Source organism: Natator depressus, chromosome 14 (assembly GCF_965152275.1).
Source record: "Natator depressus isolate rNatDep1 chromosome 14, rNatDep2.hap1, whole genome shotgun sequence".
NCBI lineage: Eukaryota > Metazoa > Chordata > Testudines > Cheloniidae > Natator > Natator depressus.
In genome coordinates, this window is record NC_134247.1 from 36,961,410 (window position 1) to 36,969,899 (window position 8,490).

Here is an 8,490-nt window from a genome sequence, read left to right on the forward strand (position 1 = left end):
TATTTATTTACATTTTCACATTTGCAGGAAATTATGGAAGGGTTAGACTACAGGGCAGGTAAGAAGATAATTATTTATTGACAGTTGACATTGATTTCAAAAACTTAAAGCTTTATAACTGTTAAAACACAAATTGTCAACATCACTTGTCAAAACATACAAAGTAAATATCCTTAAATCAAACTCAAATAAGTTTTCAACCAGCATTTTTCTTACTTTGCCTGTAAATTTCAATTATTATCGATGACAATATTTTGGTCAGTTTGTGTGTACTGTGAAATCCATGTTTACCACCATTTACCAATAAAAACCTAATCCTCCCAAACTTAGCAATAATGTCTTTGTGTCTTCTGTGCAATGCATTCTACATTCTTTAGAACTTGCCATGCCTGTGTACAGAAAAGAAAAAGTAAATAATGAAAAAAACCCAGATATATTATCATATTCCCAAATGGATAAGAATTGAATCACTACTGTTTGAGGATTCCTGGTATGTAATTTACAAATATTTGGATGATGATGACGCTGAAGAAGAAGAAGAGGGAAAGCAGTAGAAATAGAAGAAGAAAATAATGATGAGAAGAAGAAGACAATTAAAATGGTTAAGAAAATTATAATGATAATGAAAAGAAACAACAGCCTCAGTAAAAGAAAAGCCAAGAAAGAAGACAAGATGATGATGACAAAGATTATGAAGAAGAAGAAGAAGAAAAGGCCAAGGAAGAGAACAAGAATATTCTTTCACATCCTATGTATCACATTTTTTAAAGCTTTTTTCACATCCTTGTTCTGCAAGGTATAAATGATGGGGTTTAACATTGGTGTTAAGACACTATATAATACTGAGATCAGGCTGGTGCTATCCGGTGAGTAACTTGAACTGGGTCTCAGGTAGGAGAAGATAGAGCTGCCATAGTACAGAAGGACCACAGTCAGATGGGACAAACAAGTGGAGTATGCCTTTCCCTTCCCCTTGGAAGAAGGCATCTTCAATATGTTCGAGATGATGTAAGTGTATGATAAAAGGATGCAGGCAAAGGGCATCCAGGCTATGAACAGGCCAGTGGAGAGCAGCAGGAGTTTGTTTAGGGAGGTGTCCTCACATGACAGCTCAAGCAGCGAGGGGATATCACAGTAGAAGTAATCAATATGGTTGTCTCCACAGAGGGGTAATTGGAAGGCTAAGATTGTGAGTTTTGCAGAGTTAAGGAAGCCACTTACCCAAGAGGCAGCTGACAGCTGGAGGCAAATGCTTTTGTTGACGATCAGAGTGTAACGCAGTGGGTTGCAAATGGCAACATAGTGGTCAAAGGCCATCACTGCCAGCAGGAGGCACTCTGTGCCCACGAAGGAGAAGAAGTAAAGTTGCAGCACACAGCCTGTGTATCAGATATTGCTCCTCTCTGAAAGGAGATGAACCAGCATCTGGGGGATGGTGGTGGTGGTATAACAGATGTCCAGAAAGACAGGTTCTCAAGGAAGAAATACATGGGAGTGTGAAGTTGCTGGTCCACCAAGGCAACAACAATAATAAAGATGTTCCCAAGTAGGGTGAAGCAGGGCCGGCTCTACAGTTTTTGCCGCCCCAAGCAGTGAAAAAGACTGCCACCACAGACGGCAAAAGGGAGAAGCGGCCGCTGATTTGTCGCTGTGGCCGGTGGAACAGAGAAGCTGCCGCCAAATTGCCGCCGCTGCTGAAACACTGCCACCCCTTTCTAACTGCCGCCCCAAGCACCGTCTTGGAATGCTGGTGCCTGGGGCAGCCCTGGGGTGAAGAGGTAAGTGAACAAAAACCCACTGAAGAGTAAGAGGCTGGAAAATCCCGGGAAGATGAACTCCTTCAATGCAGTTTGATTTCTGCTCTCCATGTTTCAACTTTCAATTGTGTTCCTGCCACTGGAAGAGGAGAACGTTAAAAGAAGTGTTAATAACATTTTGAGAGTAATCTTGTTATATGATATGTGAATGTTCAACTTGAAAACACTAATGTACCTCAGAGATGATTTTTTGGTTTAAAGTCATTATAGAATATGAGCTACTCAGATACTATGGTGATTAAAGTTGTATATTAATACTTGGAACTTATACAGTGCCTTTCATCCAATCTTACAAAGTACATTACAAAAGATGTAGGAAACATTATCCCCATTTTACCAATGGAGAAAATAAGGCACAAAGAGGTGACCTGACACAGCAAAGTTCACACAGCGGGCCCAGGGTCCCTTCCACTAAGACACACTGCTCTCCACTGCCTTTATCCAACTCAATGGAAATCCTTGCATAGGATACAGTGGGCTTTGTATCAGGCCACTGGTAACTTTGTAGAGACAGAAAGAAATAAAAAGTAATATACTAGCTAGATAGAAAGTGCAGTATACCACATGTGCTTGAGTAGGGTTTGTTCGTTTGTAAGTTTTTGTGTGATTGTCAGTATTATCAATGTTGGTGCAGTGTCTGTTGTGTAGGGTGTACAGAAGATTGTGTTTGATTTGAGGATGAGTGTACTTTGGCATGTGTCTGTTTACAACTGTGCTGCTGGATGGTGGCTTTTGTTTGTTGTGCAACTGTTCTCTCCACAAAATTCTATTTAAAATGCATAGAAATTGTAATTTATGCTGAATCAAATTATCAAGATACTCTAGTACAGTTGAGAACAGAATTTAGTATCCACACACGCATACACAAAATACATATATATATACACACACACAGAAACAAACCTACGGTGACATGTACACAACATCCACATTCTCATGCAAACACTTTCAGTCACAGAGAAAAAAATCCTGCTCAAACACATTCCCCACAGAGAGACTCAAATAGACATACACATAGAAACACACACTTACAATGATGTTCAACTAGATAAACATACAACAGAAAATCCAGCAGACTCACGAAAGGAGTCAGATCCGTAGAAGGCAAATCTACTGGCCATTGTATGAATAGTTTTCTGTTCCCTGAGTGACCAGAGCAGGGGCTGCCCGAGAGCAATCAGGAGCCTGCTAGAACCAATTAAGACAGGCAACCTAATTAAGATACCTGGAGCCAATTAAGAACTTACTAGAATCAATTAAGGCAGGCAAGCTAATCAGGACACCTGGTTTAAAAAAGGACCTCCCATCGGTTAGTGAGGGACACAAGGAGCGGGGACTGAAAAGGCGTGCCGCTGGAGGACTGAGGAGTAGAAGCGTTATCAGGCTTCAGGAGGAAGGTCCTGCAGTGATGATAAAGAAGGTGCTCGGGGGAGGCCATGGGGAAGTAGCCCAGGGAGTTGTAGCTGTCGCACAGCTGATACAGGAAACGTTGTAGACAACTGCTATCCACAGGGCCCTGGGCTGGAACCCAGTGTAGAGGGAAGGCCCAGGCTCCCCGCCATCCCCTCATCTCCTTATCTGACACAGGAGGAGTTGACCTGGTCTGTGAGACACACCAGAGGAGAAGGTCTCATGTGGAAAGGGATCTGACCTGTCCCCGGTCCACTAGGTGGGACAACAGAGACTGCGGAGATTGTTCTCCCCCACACTGGCCAGTGATGAGGTTAGCTGAGTGAACAGCAGGTTTGAGCCTCTAGAAAATCGGCCAAACTGAGGGCTGCCATGAACCTCTGAGGTGAGCAAATCTGCCAGAAAGCACAGGACACACCAAGGCAGAAAAGGAACTTTGTTATACTGGAGTGAGCGGTGGGATTTGGTGCACAGTGTGGTGGAAGAAGGCGGGTGTTTTTAAAAAAAAAAAAAAAAGGAAGGTGTATTTTTTTTCTTTATCACAATGCAGGATGTATTGTGGGCACTGATAGAAGCCACAGCTGCCCAGAAGGAGGTTACCGGTGTCCAGGCAGCCACCCAATAGGAGGCAGTGCGGCTGCAGCAAGAGACCAATCGCCTGTTGATGAACCAGGCCACTCAAGACCGTTCTATGTGGTTGGAACTGGTAAACCAGGTGCAGGTCCTTACAGAGCTGAACTGCAGCCATGATGGGACATGGGTCATACGGGCCAGCAACTGGCTGCAGCAAATGATGCGGGAGGATGATATAGAAGCATACCTCCTGGCCTTTGAGAGGACAGCCCTACGGGAGGCTTGGCCTCAAGATAAGTGGTCTGGAATCCTCACCCCATTCCTGTGTGGGAGGCCCAGAAGGCATACTATGATATGTCCGAAGAGGCTGTGGCAGACTACCTGCAGCTGAAAGCAGAGATCCTGGCCAGATCTGGGGTAACATCCTCAGTGCAGGCCAAGCACTATCATGAGTGGAGGTATCAGGAAAACAAAACTCCACGGTCCCAATTATATGACCTCATCCATCTCACACGAAAGTGGTTACGAACCGAGTCTTGGGGTCCAGAACAGATACTAGAGGTTCTGGTCATTGACAGGTACATGAGAGGATTACCACCAGACCTTCGCACCTGGGTAAGCCAGAATGACCCCTCCACCTATGACAAGGTTGTCCCACTGGTAGAGAGGCGAAGGACGGTGAGGGAAATGACCCAACCAGTTAAGGAAGAGGCACCCCGGGTTAAATTAGCAGCACCAACCCCCAGAGCTCAGGCAGCTGATCCCTCAGGAAGGCCCAGGTGAAAAAAAAGAGGGGCTGAAGGCCCACCAGAGGCCACCAAAAGTCAGAGCACTGAGGGTTAAGAAGATTGTGACATTAGACTGCCCAAACCGAGAGACTGGGGAACGCCTAGGGCCCCATGCAGATGTTACGCCTGCAGGGAGTGGGGAGACATAGCCACACAGTGTCCCAAAGCCAAGAAGTCTATGCAATGTAACCTAGGAAACTGGGAAAACCCATGCTCCCTAATTCACATTGTGTGGGTTGCACTAACCCCACACAAATATACCAGGCCATTTAGGTTAAATGGAGTAGAGACCACAGCACTGATAGATTAAGGGAGCGCCATCACGCTTATCTCAGGAAAGCTCATGAAACGTAATCAGCTACTACAGGCAAAATACCCAGGTGTGACATGTCCATGGGATGGATAGTTAATACCCCACAATCCCAGTAAAAATTGAAATCCAGGGGAACACTATAGAGGTAGCAGCAGATGTAGTGCCTAAACTCCCTTACCTGGTGCTCATAGGAAGGGACTTCCCAGAATTTGATGACTTACTCCCAGTAGGGGGACTGGAGAAAGGGGAAGACCCTGAAGCTAGTGAGGCATCCATAATAGACTGTCAACCCCCAATCTTCTCTGAAATATCCCCAGATTTTTTCTCTACTCCCAGGCGGGGCAGCAAGACGAAAAGGGAAAGAAGGGCATCTAAGGCCTTGGGAACCTGAATACTGACCCAAAGCCAGAGGGTCGCTCTTGTAGCTAGGCGGACCCAGGCAGCTGAAAAGGAGGCCACCCAGGAGGGAGAAGCACCTGAGCCAGACCCCAACCCGCTACACTGGCAGAAGCAATAGAGACCAGTCCCCTACAACTCGGGCGGACCAGCCCTGGGAGGGAAAATTTCGGACGGGACCAAGCCGAAGAGCCAAGGTATGACAACATTAGGAAGGAGGTAATAGAAATAGATGGGGTCCCCGTGGAAGGGAAAACCTAGGCATCCAGCCCCTATTTCATCATAAAGAAGGATTTCCTGTACCAGGTTGCACCAGTACAGGGACAGAAGGTAGAGCAGCTCCTAGTGCCTCACAAACACCAGAAGGCTGTATTAAGACTTGCTCATAGTAATCTTTTTAGGGGGCATTTAGGGATAGAGAAGACCTTGGCAAGGGTCTTCTGGCCTGGGGTGCACAAAGAAGTGTGGAGATACTGTGCCTCCTGCCCAGAGTGTCAGATGCACAGTCCCCGTCCCCATCTGAGGGCACCTTTGGTACCCCTTCCCATCATAGAGGTTCCATTTGAACAAATAGCGGCGGACCTAGTGGGGCCCCTAGAGAAGACTACCCAGGGCCACCAATATATACCTTTTTCAGAGTAGCAGCCGTGTTAGTCTGTATCCGCAAAAAGAACAGGAGTACTTGTGGCACCTTAGAGACTAACAAATTTATCTGAGCATAAGCTTTCGTGAGCTACAGCTCACTTCATCGGATGCATAGAATGGAACATATAGTAAGATAGATAGATAGATAGATAGATACACACACAGATAAGTTGGAAGTTACCATACAAACTGTCAGGTTTCAGAGTAACAGCCGTGTTAGTCTGTATTCGTAAAAAGAAAAAAGAAAAGGAGTACTTGTGGCACCTTAGAGACTAACCAGTTTATTTGAGCATGAGCTTTCGTGAGCTACAGCTCACTTCATCGGATGCATACAAACTGTGAGAGGCTAAAAAGTTAAGATGAGCTATTATCAGCAGGAGAAAAAAACTTTTGTGGTGATAATCAAGATGGCCCATTTAGACAGTTGACAAGAAGGTGTGAGGATACTTAACTTAAGGAAATAGATTCAATACGTGTAATGACCCAGACACTCCCAGTCTCTATTCAAACCCAAGTTAATGGTATCTAGTTTGCATATTAATTCAAGCTCAGCAGTTTCTCATTGGAGTCTGTTTTTGAAGCTTTCCTGTTGCAGAATTGCCACCCTTAAATCTTTTACTGAGTGGCCAGAGAGGTTGAAGTGTTCTCCTATCAGTTTTTGAATGTTATGATTCCTGATATCAGATTTGTGTCCATTTATTCTTTTGCGTAGAGACTGTCTGGTTTGGCCAATGTACATGGCAGAGGGGCATTGCTGGCTCATGATGGCATATATCATATTGGTAGATGTGCAGGTGAATGAGCCCCTGATGGCATGGCTAATGTGATTAGGTCCTACGATGGTGTCACTTGAATAAATATGTGGACAGAGTTGGCATTGGGCTTTGTTGCAAGGATAGGTTCCTGGGTTAGTGTTTTTGGTGTGTGGTGTGTGGTTGCTGGTGAGTATTTGCTTCAGGTTGGGGGGCTGTCTGTAAGCGAGGACTGGTCTGTCTCCCAAGATCTGTGAGAGTGAGGGATCATTTTTCAGGATAGGTTGTAAAACTTTGATGATGCGCTGGAGAGGTTTTAGTTGGGGGCTGAAAGTGATGGCTAGTGGTGTTCTGTTATTTTCTTTGTTGGGCCTGTCCTGTAGTAGATGACTTCTGGGTACTCTTCTGGCTCTGTCAATCAGGTTTTCACTTCAGCAGGTGGGTACTGTAGTTTTAAGAATGCTTGATAAAGATCTTGTAGGTGTTTGTCTCTGTCTGAGGGATTGGAGCAAATGCAGTTGTATCTTAGAGCTTGGCTGTAGACAATGGATCATGTGGTGTGGCCTGGATGAAAGCTGGAGGCATGTAGGTAAGTATAGCGGTCAGTAGGTTTCCGGTATAGGGTGGTGTTTATGTGACCATCGCTTATTAGCACAGTAGTGTCCAGGAAGTGGACCGCTTGTGTGGATTGGTCTAGGCTGAGGTTGATGGTGGGATGGAAATTGTTGAAAACATGGTGGAATTCCTCAAGGGCTTCTTTTCCATGGGTCCAGATGATGAAGATATCATCGATGTAGCGCAAGTAGAGTAGGGGTATTAGGGGACGAGAGCTAAGGACGCGTTGTTCTAAGTCAGCCATAAAAATGTTAGCATACTGTGAGGCCATGCGGGTACCCATAGCAGTGTCGCTGACTTGAAGGTATACATTGTCCCCAAATGTGAAATAATTGTGGGTGAGGACAAAGTCACAAAGTTCAGCCACCAGGTTTGCCGTGACATTATCAGGATACTGTTCCTGACAGCTTGTAGTCCATCTTTGTGTGGAATGTTGGTGTAGAGGGCTTCTACATCCATAGTGGCCAGGAGGGTGTTTTCTGGAAGATCACCGATGGATTGTAGTTTCCTCAGGAAGTCAGTGGTGTCTCAAAGATAGCTGGGAGTGCTGGTAGCATAGGGCCTGAGGAAAGAGTCCACATAGCCAGACATAAAATACCCCTGGTCGGGGTTCTAGGCTATCTGCTTCCCAAGATCCATAAACCTGGGAATCCTGGACGCCCTATCATCTCAGGCATTGGCACCCTGACAGCAGGATTTTAAAAACGGTTCTTTTTACCAATTCTAATTCACTGAAAAATTCATTTTGGAAGGCACCAAAATTACTTGCTTTGGGTCAAATTTGGCAAATAGTTTTGGCCCAAAAAAGAACTGAAAATTGTTTGGGGGTGTGACATTCCCCTCTGGTGCTATCTGGACCAGTGATCTGCTAGGTCACTCCAATCCTCCACTCTGGGAGCCAGCCTTACCCTGCTCTGCTGCGAGAACCCCCACCCTGGGCTGTTCATGCACAGCCTCCAGCATGTAAGATGCTCCCAGCTACGTGAGTGAACACTTTTAGCCAACTGCTGCTTGGATTGTGCAACAGAATGACACTAGCCAATATCTCTGGTCCCAGACACAACCCTAGGAACCTCCGTCTTGCAATGTCCAGTTATGCCCACTGGACCCTGCAAGCTCAAAATAATAGATATTGATATGTACCAGCCTTGTTATCCCAAGAGGAATCTCTGACATGCCTC

General features: G+C 45.5%; 1 pseudogene; it reads right to left on the bottom strand.

The window, feature by feature from the left end:
- Positions 1-741: 741 nt before the first annotated feature.
- On the bottom strand, positions 742-1,868 carry LOC141998618 (olfactory receptor 5V1-like; annotated as a pseudogene).
- Positions 1,869-8,490: the final 6,622 nt, after the last annotated feature.